The 19,906-nt window shown below is 45.2% G+C and overlaps 1 pseudogene across 1 annotated transcript; it reads left to right on the forward strand.

The window, feature by feature from the left end:
* Positions 1-17,651: 17,651 nt before the first annotated feature.
* LOC307181143 (protein-L-isoaspartate O-methyltransferase domain-containing protein 2-like) lies at positions 17,652-18,983 on the forward strand (annotated as a pseudogene). The gene has a single exon. The product of its transcript is annotated as a protein-L-isoaspartate O-methyltransferase domain-containing protein 2-like (transcript).
* Positions 18,984-19,906: the final 923 nt, after the last annotated feature.

Below are 19,906 nucleotides of genomic sequence, written 5' to 3' on the forward strand. Positions count from 1 at the left end.
AATAGACAAGAGCTACTCCTTGCTCAACGAAATGGACTCAACACCGCATATTAAACGCCTAAGAATGTACCTGACTAGTAAGTATCTTAAAACCTATGGATTGCTATGTCTCCGAAAGAGAATCAAGCATGTGTACAGGGGCATAAACGCAGCAGTGATAGGATTGGAGAGGTTCGGTGAGCAAATGAAGACCCTTTGAAGTCATATTGCATGGTACCCATTCCACGGGTTTCAACTAACCAGGTTTTAGGTATTCTTCCTTCAGCTAAAACATGCATGTGGAACCCAAGTATGATCAACCATGTGAACGGGAGACGTGTTCAAATATGTCTCAGTTTTCCTCCCCTGGTACTCGGGTGCAACATTCCAGACGCTTTACTAACACTCTCCCCACTTGGAGAGTCAGCGCCTTTAACCTCCTGTTTGGCCCAGTTTGCAATTTCTGCGGAAGATGAACAGGAATAGTGAGAACCAATGAGAGGCTAGCTGGAGGTGTCTGGACGGGCAAATTTAACTCTCATTTCCCACCAGGAAGAGGAAATAACCAAAGGCTCAGCGTGCCGTACCGGAACCAGATTAGGGCCTGAAGCCATCCTGCGGTATTGCGGCCAGCTCAAAAGAAAGCGAGTTGAAGAAAGGAGCTCAGGGGCACTGTAATTCACAAACCTGCAGAGTAATAAATGACAGCTATCGTCCAAAAATATACTGAAGTAAGGCTGCCAAGAGGAGTTGAAAGTGGGGCAGAATTGCAGGAAACCGATTTCAGGAGGTAGACTGGAATTGCATTGAAAGCATAGGAAAAGAGGCAGAACGTCCACAACGATGCACTTGGCCAAAAAGGGCGTATGCGTTTTTTCCTGAATATATTCAGGAAAAAACGCATACGCCCTTTTTGGCCAACCAAGCAAGCTTGCAAAGGAAATCTGCACTACAATGAAGTCTCACTTCCCCCTGGTCAAAAGGGCCATCTGAAAAAAGTGTAAAATCCAGAAAGGCAGGACAGGCCATGGAGAACTGGGAGCCTTGTTATGGTGATGGGTGGGATGTAAATTGCTAACAGACACTAGGGAGAAGTGTATGGTGTTTCCTGAAACATCTAAAAAACAAAGCAACAGAGCCTAGGGCACTGCCACTTATGGTCCTATAGCTTAGGGAAATTAAAATCAAAAAGACACAGCCACCCCAAAGTTTGGGACGCCTCTGTTTACAGGAACCTCGTTTACAGTACAAGTTCAACATCGCAGAAGGTGAAAAATGGATAAAGAAGTTGTGGTATTTACTTACAAAGCAATATCACTCAGCAATGAAATCTGTGTCATCAGGCCCTTAGCAGCACAATGAGTGGATTCAGGTATGATGATTCTAACTGAAATAAGTCACACAGAAAAAGAAACATCATAAGATATCAGTAATACACGGAATGTAAACTTGGCTACACAGGAACTGAATTACAGAACAGAACAGGGTCTCAAATTTAGAAAACCAACTTATGCTTGCTTAAGGGGAAAGGTGAGTTGGGGTGCTGCATAAAACCAGAGATTGAAATGAGCACAGATAAAGTTCCTTAAGCCAAATATGGAATAGACAAGAGCTCCTCCTTGCTCAACGAAATGGACTCAACACCGCATATTAAACGCCTAAGAATGTACCTGACTAGTAAGTATCTTAAAACCTATGGATTGCTATGTCTCCGAAAGAGAATCAAGCATGTGTACAGGGGCATAAACGCAGCAGTGATAGGATTGGAGAAGTTCGGTGAGCAAATGAAGACCCTTTGAAGTCATATTGCATGGTACCCATTCCACGGGTTTCAACTACCCAGGTTTTAGGTATTCTTCCTTCAGCTAAAACATGCATGTGGAACCCAAGTATGATCAACCATGTGAACGGGAGATGTGTTCAAATATGTCTCAGTTTTCCTCCCCTGGTACTCGGGTGCAACATTCCAGACGCTTTACTAACACTCTCCCCACTTGGAGAGTCAGCGCCTTTAACCTCCTGTTTGGCCCAGTTTGCAATTTCTGCGGAAGATGAACAGGAATAGTGAGAACCAATGAGAGGCTAGCTGGAGGTGTCTGGACGGGCAAATTTAACTCTCATTTCCCACCAGGAAGAGGAAATAACCAAAGGCTCAGCGTGCCGTACCGGAACCAGATTAGGGCCTGAAGCCATCCTGCGGTATTGCGGCCAGCTCAAAAGAAAGCGAGTTGAAGAAAGGAGCTCAGGGGCACTGTAATTCACAAACCTGCAGAGTAATAAATGACAGCTATCGTCCAAAAATATACTGAAGTAAGGCTGCCAAGAGGAGTTGAAAGTGGGGCAGAATTGCAGGAAACCGATTTCAGGAGGTAGACTGGAATTGCATTGAAAGCATAGGAAAAGAGGCAGAACGTCCACAATGATGCACTTGGCCAAAAAGGGCGTATGCGTTTTTTCCTGAATATATTCAGGAAAAAACGCATACGCCCTTTTTGGCCAACCAAGCAAGCTTGCAAAGGAAATCTGCACTACAATGAAGTCTCACTTCCCCCTGGTCAAAAGGGCCATCTGAAAAAAGTATAAAATCCAGAAAGGCAGGACAGGCCATGGAGAACTGGGAGCCTTGTTATGCTGATGGGCGGGATGTAAATTGCCAACAACCACTTGGGAGAAGTGTATGGTGTTTCCTGAAACATCTAAAAAACAAAGCAACAGAGCCTAGGGCACTGCCACTTATGGTCCTAAGGCTTAGGGAATTTAAAATCAAAAAGACACAGCCACCCCAAAGTTTGGAATGGCTCTGTTTACAAGAACCTCGTTTACAGTACAAGTTCAACATCGCAGAAAGTGAAAAATGGATAAAGAAGTTGTGGTATTTACTTACAAAGCAATATCACTCAGCAATGAAATCTGTGTCATCAGGCCCTTAGCAGCACAATGAGTGGATTCAGGTATGATGATTCTAACTGAAATAAGTCACACAGAAAAAGAAACATCATAAGATATCAGTAATACACGGAATGTAAACTTGGCTACACAGGAACTGAATTACAGAACAGAACAGGGTCTCAAATTTAGAAAACCAACTTATGCTTGCTTAAGGGAAAAGGTGAGTTGGGGTGCTGCATAAAACCAGAGATTGAAATGAGCACAGATAAAGTTCCTTAAGCCAAATATGGAATAGACAAGAGCTACTCCTTGCTCAACGAAATGGACTCAACACCGCATATTAAATGCCTAAGAATGTACCTGACTAGTAAGTATCTTAAAACCTATGGATGGCTATGTCTCCGAAAGAGAATCAAGCATGTGTACAGGGGCATAAACGCAGCAGTGATAGGATTGGAGAGGTTCGGTGAGCAAATGAAGACCCTTTGAAGTCATATTGCATGGTACCCATTCCACGGGTTTCAACTACCCAGGTTTAAGGTATTCTTCCTTCAGCTAAAACATGCATGTGGAACCTAGAGTATGATCAACCATGTGATTGGGAGACGTGTTCAAATATGTCTCAGTTTTCCTCCCCTGGTACTCGGGTGCAACATTCCAGACGCTTTACTAACACTCTCCCCACTTGGAGAGTCAGTCCCTTTAACCTCCTGTTTGGCCCAGTTTGCAATTTCTGCGGAAGATGAACAGGAATAGCGAGAACCAATGAGAGGCTAGCTGGAGGTGTCTGGACGGGCAAATTTAACTCTCATTTCCCACCAGGAAGAGGAATTAACCAAAGGCTCACCATGCCGGGCCGGAACCAGATTAGGGCCTGAAGCCATCCTGCGGTGTTGCGGCCAGGGCACAAGAAAGCGAGTTGAAGAAAGGAGCTCAGGGGCACTGTAATTCACAAACCTGCAGAGTTATAAATGACAGCTATCGTCCAAAAATAGACTGAAGTAAGGCTGCCAAGAGGACTTGAAAGCGGGGCAGAATTGCAGGAAACCGATTTCAGGAGGTTGACTGGAATTGCATTGAAAGCATAGGAAAAGAGGCAGAACGTCCACAATGATGCACTTGGCCAAAAAGGGCGTATGCGTTTTTTCCTGTATATATTCAGGAAAAAACGCATACGCCCTTTTTGGCCAACCAAGCAAGCTTGCAAAGGAAATCTGCACTACAATGAAGTCTCACTTCCCCCTGGTCAAAAGGGCAATCTGAAAAAAGTGTAAAATCCAGAAAGGCAGGACAGGCCATGGAGAACTGGGAGCCTTGTTATGCTGATGGGCGGAATGTAAATTGCCAACAGACACTCGGGAGAAGTTTATGGTGTTTCCTGAAACATCTAAAAAACAAAGCAACAGAGCCTAGGGCACTGCCACTTATGGTCCTATAGCTTAGGGGAATTAAAATCAAAAAGACACAGCCACCCCAAAGTTTGGGACGCCTCTGTTTACAAGAACCTCGTTTACAGTACAAGTTCAACATCGCAGAAAGTGAAAAATGGATAAAGAAGTTGTGGTATTTACTTACAAAGCAATATCACTCAGCAATGAAATCTATGTCATCAGGCCCTTAGCATAACAATGAGTGGATTCAGGTATGATGATTCTAACTGAAATAAGTCACACAGAAAAAGAAACATCATAAGTTATCAGTAATACACGGAATGTAAACTTGGCTACACAGGAACTGAATTACAGAACAGAACAGGGTCTCAAATTTAGAAAACCAACTTATGCTTGCTTAAGGGGAAAGGTGAGTTGGGGTGCTGCATAAAACCAGAGATTGAAATGAGCACAGATAAAGTTCCTTAAGCCAAATATGGAATAGACAAGATCTACTCCTTGCTCAACGAAATGGACTCAACACCGCATATTAAACGCCTAAGAATGTACCTGACTAGTAAGTATCTTAAAACCTATAGATTGCTATGTCTCCGAAAGAGAATCAAGCATGTGTACAGGGGCATAAACGCAGCAGTGATAGGATTGGAGAGGTTCAGTGAGCAAATGAAGACCCTTTGAAGTCATATTGCATGGTACCCATTCCACGGGTTTCAACTACCCAGATTTTAGGTATTTTTCCTTCAGCTAAAACATGCATGTGGAACCCAGAGTATGATCAACCATGTGATCGGGAGACGTGTTCAAATATGTCTCAGTTTTCCTCCCCTGGTACTGGGGTGCAACATTCCAGACGCTTTACTAACACTCTCCCCACTTGGAGAGTCAGCGCCTTTAACCTCCTGTTTGGCCCAGTTTGCAATTTCTGCGGAAGATGAACAGGAATAGTGAGAACCAATGAGAGGCTAGCTGGAGGTGTCTGGACGGGCAAATTTAACTCTCATTTCCCACCAGGAAGAGGAAATAACCAAAGGCTCAGCGTGCCGTACCGGAACCAGATTAGGGCCTGAAGCCATCCTGCGGTGTTGCGGCCAGGTCACAAGAAAGCGAGTTGAAGAAAGGAGCTCAGGGGCACTGTAATTCACAAACCTGCAGAGTTATAAATGACAGCTATCGTCCAAAAATAGACTGAAGTAAGGCTGCCAAGAGGACTTGAAAGCGGGGCAGAATTGCAGGAAGCCGATTTCAGGAGGTAGACTGAAATTGCATTGAAAGCATAGGAAAAGAGGCAGAACGTCCACAATGATGCACTTGGCCAAAAAGGGCGTATGCGTTTTTTCCTGAATATATTCAGGAAAAAACGCATACACACTTTTTGGCCAACCAAGCAAGCTTGCAAAGGAAATCTGCACTACAATGAAGTCTCACTTCCCCCCGGTAAAAAGGGCCATCTGAAAAAAGTGTAATATCCAGAAAGGCAGGACAGGCCATGGAGAACTGGGAGCCTTGTTATGCTGATGGGCGGGATGTAAATTGCCAACAACCACTCGGGAGAAGTGTATGGTGTTTCCTGAAACATCTAAAAAACAAAGCAACAGAGCCTAGGGCACTGCCACTTATGGTCCTAAGGCTTAGGGAATTTAAAATCAAAAAGACACAACCACCCCAAAGTTTGGAACGGCTCTGTTTACAAGAACCTCGTTTACAGTACAAGTTCAACATCGCAGAAAGTGAAAAATGGATAAAGAAGTTGTGGTATTTACTTACAAAGCAATATCACTCAGCAAGGAAATCTGTGTCATCAGGCCCTTAGCAGCACAATGAGTGGATTCAGGTATGATGATTCTAACTGAAGTAAGTCACACAGAAAAAGAAACATCATAAGATATCAGTAATACACGGAATGTAAACTTGGCTACACAGGAACTGAATTACAGAACAGAACAGGGTCTCAAATTTAGAAAACCAACTTATGCTAGCTTAAGGGGAAAGGTGAGTTGGGGTGCTGCATAACACCAGAGATTGAAATGAGCACAGATAAAGTTCCTTAAGCCAAATATGGAATAGACAAGAGCTACTCCTTGCTCAACGAAATGGACTCAACACCGCATATTAAACGCCTAAGAATGTACCTGACTAGTAAGTATCTTAAAACCTATGGATTGCTATGTCTCCGAAAGAGAATCAAGCATGTGTACAGGGGCATAAACGCAGCAGTGATAGGATTGGAGAGGTTCGGTGAGCAAATGAAGACCCTTTGAAGTCATATTGCATGGTACCCATTCCACGGGTTTCAACTACCCAGGTTTTAGGTATTCTTCCTTCAGCTAAAACATGCATGTGGAACCCAGAGTATGATCAACCATGTGAACGGGAGACATGTTCAAATATGTCTCAGTTTTCCTCCCCTGGTACTCGGGTGCAACATTCCAGACGCTTTACTAACACTCTCCCCACTTGGAGAGTCAGTGTCTTTAACCTCCTGTTTGGCCCAGTTTGCAATTTCTGCGGAAGATTAACAGGAATAGCGAGAACCAATGAGAGACTAGCTGGAGGTGTCTGGACGGGCAAATTTAACTCTCATTTCCCACCAGGAAGAGGAAATAACCAAAGGCTCAGCGTGCCGTACCGGAACCAGTTTAGGGCCTGAAGCCATCCTGCGGTGTTGCGGCCAGCTCAAAAGAAAGCGAGTTGAAGAAAGGAGCTCAGGGGCACTGTAATTCACAAACCTGCAGAGTTATAAATGACAGCTATCGTCCAAAAATAGACTGAAGTAAGGCTGCCAAGAGGACTTGAAAGCGGGGCAGAATTGCAGGAAACCGATTTCAGGAGGTAGACTGGAATTACATTGAAAGCATAGGAAAAGAGGCAGAACGTCCACAATGATGCACTTGGCCAAAAAGGGCGTATGCGTTTTTTCCTGAATATATTCAGGAAAAAACGCATACGCCCTTTTTGGCCAACCAAGCAAGCTTGCAAAGGAAATCTGCACTACAATGAAGTCTCACTTCCCCCCGGTCAAAAGGGCCATCTGAAAAAAGTGTAAAATCCAGAAAGGCAGGACAGGCCATGGAGAACTGGGAGCCTTGTTATGCTGATGGGCGGGATGTAAATTGCCAACAACCACTCGGGAGAAGTGTATGGTGTTTCCTGAAACATCTAAAAAACAAAGCAACAGAGCCTAGGGCCCTTCCACTTATGGTCCTATAGCTTAGGGAATTCAAAATCAAAAAGACACAGCCACCCCAAAGTTTGGAATGGCTCTGTTTACAAGAACCTCGTTTACAGTACAAGTTCAACATCGCAGAAAGTGAAAAATGGATAAAGAAGTTGTGGTATTTACTTACAAAGCAATATCACTCAGCAATGAAATCTGTGTCATCAGGCCCTTAGCAGCACAATGAGTGGATTCAGGTATGATGATTCTAACTGAAATAAGTCACACAGAAAAGAAACATCATAAGATATCAGTAATACATGGAATGTAAACTTGGCTACACAGGAACTGAATTACAGAACAGAACAGGGTCTCAAATTTAGAAAACCAACTTATGCTTGCTTAAGGGGAAAGGTGAGTTGGGGTGCTGCATAAAACCAGAGATTGAAATGAGCACAGATAAAGTTCCTTAAGTCAAATATGGAATAGACAAGAGCTACTCCTTGCTCAACGAAATGGACTCAACACCGCATATTAAACGCCTAAGAATGTACCTGACTAGTAAGTATCTTAAAAACCTATGGATTGCTATGTCTCTAAAAGAGAATCAAGCATGTGTACAGGGGCATAAACGCAGCAGTGATAGGACTGGAGAGGTTCGTGAGCAAATGAAGACCCTTTGAAGTCATATTGCATGGTACCCATTCCACGGGTTTCAACTACCCAGGTTTTAGGTATTCTTCCTTCAGCTAAAACATGCATATGGAACCCAAGTATGATCAACCACGTGAACGGGAGACGTGTTCAAATATGTCTCAGTTTTCCTCCCCTGGTACTCGGGTGCAACATTCCAGACGCTTTACTAACACTCTCCCCACTTGGAGAGTCAGTCCCTTTAACCTCCTGTTTGGCCCAGTTTGCAATTTCTGCGGAAGATGAACAGGAATAGCGAGAACCAATGAGAGGCTAGCTGGAGGTGTCTGGACGGGCAAATTTAACTCTCATTTCCCACCAGGAAGAGGAAATAACCAAAGGCTCAGCGTGCCGTGCCGGAAGCAGATTAGGGCCTGAAGCCATCCTGCGGTGTTGCGGCCAGGTCACAAGAAAGCGAGTTGAAGAAAGGAGCTCAGGGGCACTGTAATTCACAAACCTGCAGAGTTATAAATGACAGCTATCGTCCAAAAATAGACTGAAGTAAGGCTGCCAAGAGGACTTGAAAGCGGGGCAGAATTGCAGGAAACCGATTTCAGGAGGTAGACTGGAATTGCATTGCAAGCATAGGAAAAGAGGCAGAACGTCCACAATGATGCACTTGGCCAAAAAGGGCGTATGCGTTTTTTCCTGAATATATTCAGGAAAAATCGCATACGCCCTTTTTGGCCAACCAAGCAAGCTTGCAAAGGAAATCTGCACTACAATGAAGTCTCACTTCCCCCTGGTCAAAAGGGCCATCTGAAAAAAGTGTAAAACCCAGAAAGGCAGGACAGGCCATGGACAACTGGGAGCCTTGTTATGCTGATGGGCGGGATGTAAATTGCCAACAACCACTCGGGAGAAGTGTATGGTGTTTCCTGAAACATCTAAAAAACAAAGCAAGAGAACCTAGGGCACTTCCACTTATGGTCCTATAGCTTAGGGAAATTAAAATCAAAAAGACACAGCCACCCCAAAGTTTGGAACGGCTCTGTTTACAAGAACCTCGTTTACAGTACAAGTTCAACATCGCAGAAAGTGAAAAATGGATAAAGAAGTTGTGGTATTTACTTACAAAGCAATATCACTCAGCAAGGAAATCTGTGTCATCAGGCCTTAGCAGCACAATGAGTGGATTCAGGTATGATGATTCTAACTGAAGTAAGTCACACAGAAAAAGAAACATCATAAGATATCAGTAATACACGGAATGTAAACTTGGCTACACAGGAACTGAATTACAGAACAGAACAGGGTCTCAAATTTAGAAAACCAACTTATGCTTGCTTAAGGGGAAAGGTGAGTTGGGGTGCTGCATAAAACCAGAGATTGAAATGAGCACAGATAAAGTTCCTTAAGCCAAATATGGAATAGACAAGAGCTACTCCTTGCTCAACGAAATGGACTCAACACCGCATATTAAACGCCTAAGAATGTACCTGACTAGTAAGTATCTTAAAATCTATGGATTGCTATGTCTCCGAAAGAGAATCAAGCATGTGTACAGGGGCATAAACGCAGCAGTGATAGGATTGGGGAGGTTCGGTGAGCAAATGAAGACCCTTTGAAGTCATATTGCATGGTACCCATTCCACGGGTTTCAACTACCCAGGTTTTAGGTATTCTTCCTTCAGCTAAAACATGCATGTGGAACCCAAGTATGATCAACCATGTGAACGGGAGACGTGTTCAAATATGTCTCAGTTTTCCTCCCCTGGTACTCGGGTGCAACATTCCAGACGCTTAACTAACACTCTCCCCACTTGGAGAGTCAGTCCCTTTAACCTCCTGTTTGGCCCAGTTTGCCATTTCTGCGGAAGATGAACAGGAATAGCGAGAACCAATGAGAGGCTAGCTGGAGGTGTCTGGACGGGCAAATTTAACTCTCATTTCCCACCAGGAAGAGGAAATAACCAAAGGCTCAGTGTGCCGTGCCGGAACCAGATTAGGGCCTGAAGCCATCCTGCGGTGTTGCGGCCAGGTCACAAGAAAGCGAGTTGAAGAAAGGAGCTCAGGGGCACTGTAATTCACAAACCTGCAGAGTTATAAATGACAGCTATCGTCCAAAAATAGACTGAAGTAAGGCTGCCAAGAGGACTTGAAAGCGGGGCAGAATTGCAGGAAACCGATTTCAGGAGGTAGACTGGAATTGCATTGAAAGCATAGGAAAAGAGGCAGAACGTCCACAATGATGCACTTGGCCAAAAAGGGCGTATGCGTTTTTTCCTGAATATATTCAGGAAAAAACGCATACGCCCTTTTTGGCCAACCAAGCAAGCTTGCAAAGGAAATCTGCACTACAATGAAGTCTCACTTCCCCCCGGTCAAAAGGGCCATCTGAAAAAAGTGTAAAACCCAGAAAGGCAGGACAGGCCATGGACAACTGGGAGCCTTGTTATGCTGATGGGCGGGATGTAAATTGCCAACAGACACTCGGGAGAAGTGTATGGTGTTTCCTTAAACATCTAAAAAACAAAGCAACAGAGCCTAGGGCACTGCCACTTATGGTCCTATAGCTTAGGGAAATTAAAATCAAAAAGACACAGCCACCCCAAAGTTTGGAACGGCTCTGTTTACAAGAACCTCGTTTACAGTACAAGTTCAACATCGCAGAAAGTGAAAAATGGATAAAGAAGTTGTGGTATTTACTTACAAAGCAATATCACTCAGCAATGAAATCTGTGTCATCAGGCCCTTAGCAGCACAATGAGTGGATTCAGGTATGATGATTCTAACTGAAATAAGTCACACAGAAAAAGAAACATCATAAGATATCAGTAATACACGGAATGTAAACTTGGCTACACAGGAACTGAATTACAGAACAGAACAGGGTCTCAAATTTCGAAAACCAACTTATGCTTGCTTAAGGGGAAAGGTGAGTTGGGGTGCTGCATAAAACCAGAGATTGAAATGAGCACAGATAAAGTTCCTTAAGCCAAATATGGAATAGACAAGAGCTACTCCTTGCTCAACGAAATGGACTCAACACCGCATATTAAACGCCTAAGAATGTACCTGACTAGTAAGTATCTTAAAACCTATGGATTGCTATGTCTCCGAAAGAGAATCAAGCATGTGTACAGGGGCATAAACGCAGCAGTGATAGGATTGGGGAGGTTCGGTGAGCAAATGAAGACCCTTTGAAGTCATATTGCATGGTACCCATTCCACGGGTTTCAACTACCCAGGTTTTAGGTATTCTTCCTTCAGCTAAAACATGCATGTGGAACCCAAGTATGATCAACCATATGAACGGGAGACGTGTTCAAATATGTCTCAGTTTTCCTCCCCTGGTACTCGGGTGCAACATTCCAGACGCTTAACTAACACTCTCCCCACTTGGAGAGTCAGTCCCTTTAACCTCCTGTTTGGCCCAGTTTGCAATTTCTGCGGAAGATGAACAGGAATAGCGAGAACCAATGAGAGGCTAGCTGGAGGTGTCTGGACGGGCAAATTTAACTCTCATTTCCCACCAGGAAGAGGAAATAACCAAAGGCTCAGTGTGCCGTGCCGGAACCAGATTAGGGCCTGAAGCCATCCTGCGGTGTTGCGGCCAGGTCACAAGAAAGCGAGTTGAAGAAAGGAGCTCAGGGGCACTGTAATTCACAAACCTGCAGAGTTATAAATGACAGCTATCGTCCAAAAATAGACTGAAGTAAGGCTGCCAAGAGGACTTGAAAGCGGGGCAGAATTGCAGGAAACCGATTTCAGGAGGTAGACTGGAATTGCATTGAAAGCATAGGAAAAGAGGCAGAACGTCCACAATGATGCACTTGGCCAAAAAGGGCGTATGCGTTTTTTCCTGAATATATTCAGGAAAAAACGCATACGCCCTTTTTGGCCAACCAAGCAAGCTTGCAAAGGAAATCTGCACTACAATGAAGTCTCACTTCCCCCCGGTCAAAAGGGCCATCTGAAAAAAGTGTAAAATCCAGAAAGGCAGGACAGGCCATGGACAACTGGGAGCCTTGTTATGCTGATGGGCGGGATGTAAATTGCCAACAGACACTCGGGAGAAGTGTATAGTGTTTCCTTAAACATCTAAAAAACAAAGCAACAGAGCCTAGGGCACTGCCACTTATGGTCCTATAGCTTAGGGAAATTAAAATCAAAAAGACACAGCCACCCCAAAGTTTGGAACGGCTCTGTTTACAAGAACCTCGTTTACAGTACAAGTTCAACATCGCAGAAAGTGAAAAATGGATAAAGAAGTTGTGGTATTTACTTACAAAGCAATATCACTCAGCAATGAAATCTGTGTCATCAGGCCCTTAGCAGCACAATGAGTGGATTCAGGTATGATGATTCTAACTGAAATAAGTCACACAGAAAAAGAAACATCATAAGATATCAGTAATACACGGAATGTAAACTTGGCTACACAGGAACTGAATTACAGAACAGAACAGGGTCTCAAATTTCGAAAACCAACTTATGCTTGCTTAAGGGTAAAGGTGAGTTGGGGTGCTGCATAAAACCAGAGATTGAAATGAGCACAGATAAAGTTCCTTAAGCCAAATATGGAATAGACAAGAGCTACTCCTTGCTCAACGAAATGGACTCAACACCGCATATTAAACGCCTAAGAATGTACCTGACTAGTAAGTATCTTAAAACCTATGGATGGCTATGTCTCCGAAAGAGAATCAAGCATGTGTACAGGCGCATAAACGCAGCAGTGATAGGATTGGGGAGGTTCGGTGAGCAAATGAAGACCCTTTGAAGTCATATTGCATGGTACCCATTCCACGGGTTTCAACTACCCAGGTTTTAGGTATTCTTCCTTCAGCTAAAACATGCATGTGGAACCCAAGTATGATCAACCATGTGAACGGGAGACGTGTTCAAATATGTCTCAGTTTTCCTCCCCTGGTACTCGGGTGCAACATTCCAGACGCTTTACTAACACTCTCCCCACTTGGAGAGTCAGTCCCTTTAACCTCCTGTTTGGCCCAGTTTGCAATTTCTGCGGAAGATGAACAGGAATAGCGAGAACCAATGAGAGGCTAGCTGGAGGTGTCTGGACGGGCAAATTTAACTCTCATTTCCCACCAGGAAGAGGAATTAACCAAAGGCTCAGCGTGCCGAGCCGGAACCAGATTAGGGCCTGAAGCCATCCTGCGATGTTGCGGCCAGGGCACAAGAAAGCGAGTTGAAGAAAGGAGCTCAGGGGCACTGTAATTCACAAACCTGCAGAGTTATAAATGACAGCTATTGTCCAAAAATAGACTGAAGTAAGGCTGCCAAGAGGACTTGAAAGCGGGGCAGAATTGCAGGAAACCGATTTCAGGAGGTAGACTGGAGTTGCATTGAAAGCATAGGAAAAGAGGCAGAACGTCCACAATGATGCACTTGGCCAAAAAGGGCGTATGCGTTTTTTCCTGAATATATTCAGGAAAAAACGCATACGCCCTTTTTGGCCAACCAAGCAAGCTTGCAAAGGAAATCTGCACTACAATGAAGTCTCACTTCCCCCCGGTCAAAAGGGCCATCTGAAAAAAGTGTAAAATCCAGAAAGGCAGGACAGGCCATGGAGAACTGGGAGCCTTGTTATGCTGATGGGTGGGATGTAAATTGCCAACAACCACTCGGGAGAAGTGTATGGTGTTTCCTGAAACATCTAAAAAACAAAGCAACAGAACCTAGGGCACTTCCACTTATGGTCCTATAGCTTAGGGAAATTAAAATCAAAAAGACACAGCCACCCCAAAGTTTGGAACGGCTCTGTTTACAAGAACCTCGTTTACAGTACAAGTTCAACATCGCAGAAAGTGAAAAATGGATAAAGAAGTTGTGGTATTTACTTACAAAGCAATATCACACAGCAATGAAATCTCTGTCATCAGGCCCTTAGCAGCACAATGAGTGGATTCAGGTATGATGATTCTAACTGAAATAAGTCACACAGAAAAAGAAACAACATAAGATATCAGTAATACACGGAATGTAAACTTGGCTACACAGGAACTGAATTACAGAACAGAACAGGGTCTCAAATTTAGAAAACCAACTTATGCTTGCTTAAGGGGAAAGGTGAGTTGGGTTGCTGCATAAAACCAGAGATTGAAATGAGCACAGATAAAGTTCCTTAAGCCAAATATGGAATAGACAAGAGCTACTCCTTGCTCAACGAAATGGACTCAACACCCCATATTAAACGCCTAAGAATGTACCTGACTAGTAAGTATCTTAAAACCTATGGATTGCTATGTCTCCGAAAGAGAATCAAGCATGTGTACAGGGGCATAAACGCAGCAGTGATAGGATTGGAGAGGTTCGGTGAGCAAATGAAGACCCTTTGAAGTCATATTGCATGGTACCCATTCCACGGGTTTCAACTACCCAGGTTTAAGGTATTCTTCCTTCAGCTAAAACATGCATGTGGAACCTAGAGTATGATCAACCATGTGATCGGGAGACGTGTTCAAATATGTCTCAGTTTTCCTCCCCTGGTACTCGGGTGCAACATTCCAGACGCTTTACTAACACTCTCCCCACTTGGAGAGTCAGTCCCTTTAACCTCCTGTTTGGCCCAGTTTGCAATTTCTGCGGAAGATGAACAGGAATAGCGAGAACCAATGAGAGGCTAGCTGGAGGTGTCTGGACGGGCAAATTTAACTCTCATTTCCCACCAGGAAGAGGAAATAACCAAAGGCTCAGCGTGCCGGGCCGGAACCAGATTAGGGCCTGAAGCCATCCTGCGGTGTTGCGGCCAGGTCACAAGAAAGCGAGTTGAAGAAAGGAGCTCAGGGGCACTGTAATTCACAAACCTGCAGAGTTATAAATGACAGCTATCGTCCAAAAATAGACTGAAGTAAGGCTGCCAAGAGGACTTGAAAGCGGGGCAGAATTGCAGGAAACCGATTTCAGGAGGTAGACTGGAATTGCATTGAAAGCATAGGAAAAGAGGCAGAACGTCCACAATGATGCACTTGGCCAAAAAGGGCGTATGTATTTTTTCCTGAATATATTCAGGAAAAAACGCATACGCCCTTTTTGGCCAACCAAGCAAGCTTGCAAAGGAAATCTGCACTACAATGAAGTCTCACTTCCCCCCGGTCAAAAGGGCCATCTGAAAAAAGTGTAAAATCCAGAAAGGCAGGACAGGCCATGGAGAACTGGGAGCCTTGTTATGCTGATGGGCGGGATGTAAATTGCCAACAGACACTCGGGAGAAGTGTATGGTGTTTCCTGAAACATCTAAAAAACAAAGCAACAGAGCCTAGGGCACTTCCACTTATGGTCCTATAGCTTAGGGAAATTAAAATCAAAAAGACACAGCCACCCCAAAGTTTGGGACGCCTCTGTTTACAAGAACCTCGTTTACAGTACAAGTTCAACATCGCAGAAAGTGAAAAATGGATAAAGAAGTTGTGGTATTTACTTACAAAGCAATATCACTCAGCAATGAAATCTATGTCATCAGGCCCTTAGCAGCACAATGAGTGGATTCAGGTATGACGATTCTAACTGAAATAAACCACACAGAAAAAGAAACATCATAAGATATCAGTAATACACGGAATGGAACCTTGGCTACACAGGAACTGAATTACAGAACAGAACAGGGTCTCAAATTTAGAAAACCAACTTATTCTTGCTTAAGGGGAAAGGTGAGTTGGGGTGCTGCATAAAACCAGAGATTGAAATGAGCACAGATAAAGTTCCTTAAGCCAAATATGGAATAGACAAGAGCTACTCCTTGCTCAACGAAATGGACTCAACACCGCATATTAAACGCCTAAGAATGTACCTGACTAGTAAGTTTCGTAAAACCTATGGATTGCTATGTCTCCAAAAGAGAATCAAGCATGTGTACAGGGGCATAAACGCAGCAGTGATAGGATTGGAGAGGTTCGGTGAGCAAATGAAGACCCTTTGAAGTCATATTGCATGGTACCCATTACACGGGTCTCAACTCTCCAGGTTTAAGGTATTCTTCCTTCAGCTAAAACATGCATGTGGAACCCAAGTATGATCAACCATGTGAACGGGAGACGTGTTCAAATATGTCTCAGTTTTCCTCCCCTCGTACTCGGGTGCAACATTCCAGACGCTTTACTAACACTCTCCCCACTTGGAGAGTCAGTCCCTTTAACCTCCTGTTTGGCCCAGTTTGCAATTTCTGCGGAAGATGAACAGGAATAGCGAGAACCAATGAGAGGCTAGCTGGAGGTGTCTGGACGGGCCAATTGAACTCTCATTTCCCACCAGGAAGAGGAATTAACCAAAGGCTCAGTGTGCCGTGCCGAAACCAGATTAGGGCCTGAAGCCATTCTGCGGTGTTGCGGCCATGTCACAAGAAAGCGAGTTGAAGAAAGGAGCTCAGGGGCACTGCAATTCACAAAGCTGCAGAGTTATAAATGACAGCAATCGTCCAAAAATAGACTGAAGTAAGGCTGCCAAGAGGACTTGAAAGCGGGGCAGAATTGCAGGAAACCGATTTCAGGAGGTAGACTGGAATTGCATTGAAAGCATAGGAAAAGAGGCAGAACGTCCACAATGATGCACTTGGCCAAAAAGGGCGTATGCGTTTTTTCCTGAATATATTCAGGAAAAAACGCATACGCCCTTTTTGGCCAACCAAGCAAGCTTGCAAAGGAAATCTGCACTACAATGAAGTCTCACTTCCCCCCGGTCAAAAGGGCCATCTGAAAAAAGTGTAAAATCCAGAAAGGCAGGACAGGCCATGGAGAACTGGGAGCCTTGTTATGCTGAAGGGCGGGATGTAAATTGCCAACAACCACTCGGGAGAAGTGTATGGTGTTTCCTGAAACATCTAAAAAACAAAGCAACAGAGCCTAGGGCACTTCCACTTATGGTCTTATAGCTTAGGGAATTTAAAATCAAAAAGACACAGCCACCCCAAAGTTTGGAACGGCTCTGTTTACAAGAACCTCGTTTACAGTACAAGTTCAACATCGCAGAAAGTGCAAAATGGATAAAAAAGTTGTGGTATTTACTTACAAAGCAATATCACTCAGCAATGAAATCTGTGTCATCAGGCCCTTAGCAGCACAATGAGTGGATTCAGGTATGATGATTCTAACTGAAATAAGTCACACAGAAAAAGAAACATCATAAGATATCAGTAGGGCGGAGGTCGGGGCTGCGTAGTGGGAGGCGGACTGGCGAGGGGTGCCGGAAGAGCTGCAGGTGCGGCCCAGCGGCCGATTCCGCGGGCCCGCCGAGCCAGGAGGTACTGAGCCGCCGCCGCCGCCGCCGCCGCCCTCGGCCCGGCCTGCAGCGGGGTATGGGGGCGGTGCGGCCCCTCGGCCCCCTCCCCCTCTCTCCCTCCTCTCCACCCCTCCCCTTCCCGTGGTCCCGGGCTCCCGGACCCTCCCCCAGGGCCGCATTCTCCTCTCCCCGTCTTCCTGTCCTCTTCCGCTGTCCTGTCGTTCCCCGCCCCCAAGCATAAACACCCCTCTGCGTCCCAGGCGTCTCCCGTCGCCCCTCCCCCCTCCCCGGGGGTCCGCCCTCCAGCGTTCCGGGGGTTCCCAAGGTCTCTCCAGCGGCAGCTTTCTGTAAGCGCGGTCCCGAAGATGGGAGGCGCGGTGAGTGCTGGTGAAGACAACGACGAACTGATAGACCATCTGAAGGCGACGCAGTACATCCGCTCCGAGCTGGTGGAGCAGGCCTTCCGAGCTGTTGACCGCGCCGACTATTACCTCGAGGAGTTTAAGGAGAACGCGTACAAGGACCTGGCGTGGAAGCACGGGAACATCCACCTCTCTGCTCCGTGCATCTATTCGGAGGTGATGGAGGCCCTGGACCTGCAGCCTGGCCTTTCCTTCCTGAACCTGGGCAGCGGCACCGGCTACCTCAGCTCCATGGTGGGGCTCATCCTCGGTCCTTTTGGTGTGAACCACGGGGTGGAACTCCATTCAGATGTGACAGAGTATGCGAAGCAGAAGCTGGACTTTTTCATCAGGACGAGTGACAGCTTCGACAAGTTTGACTTCTGCGAGCCCTCCTTCGTCACCGGCAATTGCCTGGAGATCTCTCCAGGCTGCTCTCAGTATGACCGGGTGTACTGCGGGGCAGGCGTGCAGAAGCAGCACGAGGGGTACATGAAGAGCCTCCTCAAAGTCGGGGGCGTCCTGGTCATGCCGCTGGAAGAGAAGTTGACTAAGATAACTCGGACGGGTCCTTCCGCCTGGGAAACCAAAAAGATTCTGGCTGTGTCTTTTGCTCCACTCGTCCAGCCCTGCCAGTCGGAGTCAGGAGAATCACGACTTGTCCACACCCCTGGCGGTTCGCAGCCTCCAGGACCTGGCGCGCATTGCCATCCGGGGCACCATTAAGAAGGTCATCCACCAGGAAGCTGTGAACAAAAACGGGAACGGACTGAAGAACACTCCCAGGTTTAAACGGAGGAGAGTTCGCCGCCACCGAATGGAAACGATTGTCTTTTTGGACAAAGAGGTGTTTGCCAGTCGGCTCTCCAACCCCTCTGATGACACCAGCTGCGGAGACCTGGAAGACGAGCGGCAAGAAGAAGAGGTGACAACCCCGCCGGACACCAAGCCCGAGCCCCCGGTGAACTTCCTGCGTGAGAAGGTCCTGAGCCTCCCTCTGCCAGATCCCCTGAAGTACTACCTGCTTTATTACAGAGAAAAGTAAGTCTGTGGTCCAGGGGAGGAGGCCAAGCCTTCCTGGAGGGCTGCCCGCAGCAGGTGCACTGGAGGAGGAAGGGGCTCCCGCTCTGCATCTCGTCTTCTCGTCTGTCCTTGACTGTCCTGTAGAGTTTTCATCCAGTCATCTGATTTCTGTAAACATAGTCTGACAAACATAAGGTGCAAGGGGGAATGTCTCAAAAGGGCGAGAGTCTCCTGGAGGAGGGGTTGACTTCACACTCTCAGGAAATGCTGAGGTCTACACGTGGAGGTGGCCTGGAGACCGTTTCTTACACAAGGTACACGTGTCTGCATCAGAAAGGAAAACTGAAGTTGAAATTAATCTGTGTTTCTTATAAAAGGTGAGACAAAAAGCACAAGTTGCTAAGTGTATGAAATCTTTTCTGAGTGGGACACACCTATGTGCAAGTTTGAATTTTACGGAATCAACCTCTTAATTACTGGCACCGAGTAATTAAAGATTTATTAAAAGATTAATTTAAAAGATTTAACTAAATGTTTTAGTTATTTGGAACGTGGATACTTGATTGAAAAGCCCTCTCTTATTTTAAGTAAATTAATTACATCTTACATGAGTTGTCAATTGTAATTTTAAAAAACAAAAATTGTGATGGGGAGAGGAATGAACGTATCAGATTGCCAGGTGTCTTTGTGGAATTGCAAAAGAATTCCAAGGCATTTTTTTCTGACACCTTTTGTTACCTTTAAAGTAACCAACATTGAGTAATCCCGTCAAAGAAAGTCCTGAAGAATGAAACAAGTGTTGTGTGTAAGTAATGAGCTGCATTACTTTTGCCCCAGAGACAGAGAGTACTGTTGACTCAACTTTAAATACAGTCAACGGTGTCTAAGGCTCAGTCCTCAGAGCAGGTGGGAAGTACTGGCTGCAGGAAATGGATTGGGGACGGTGTAGACGGCCTGTGGGTTGGTGTTTTGTTTTTTTTTTCAGTTGGCTATTGTTCTGTAATCACATAACAGTACTGATTCATAGATTTTATCTTTTATAATTCTGGAGAAAAATATTTGTTAGTTTTGTAATTTTTCCTAAGAACAAACGCGTGTTTGGTACATTGCATTAGAACAGTTTCACTCAAGTTTGACTTGTGGAATCCATCTTCTCCAGCGCTGTGTGTTGAGAGCTTCCTGTCTTATTAAGTCGT

Source organism: Stenella coeruleoalba (assembly GCF_951394435.1).
Source record: "Stenella coeruleoalba genome assembly, contig: scaffold_201, whole genome shotgun sequence".
NCBI lineage: Eukaryota > Metazoa > Chordata > Mammalia > Artiodactyla > Delphinidae > Stenella > Stenella coeruleoalba.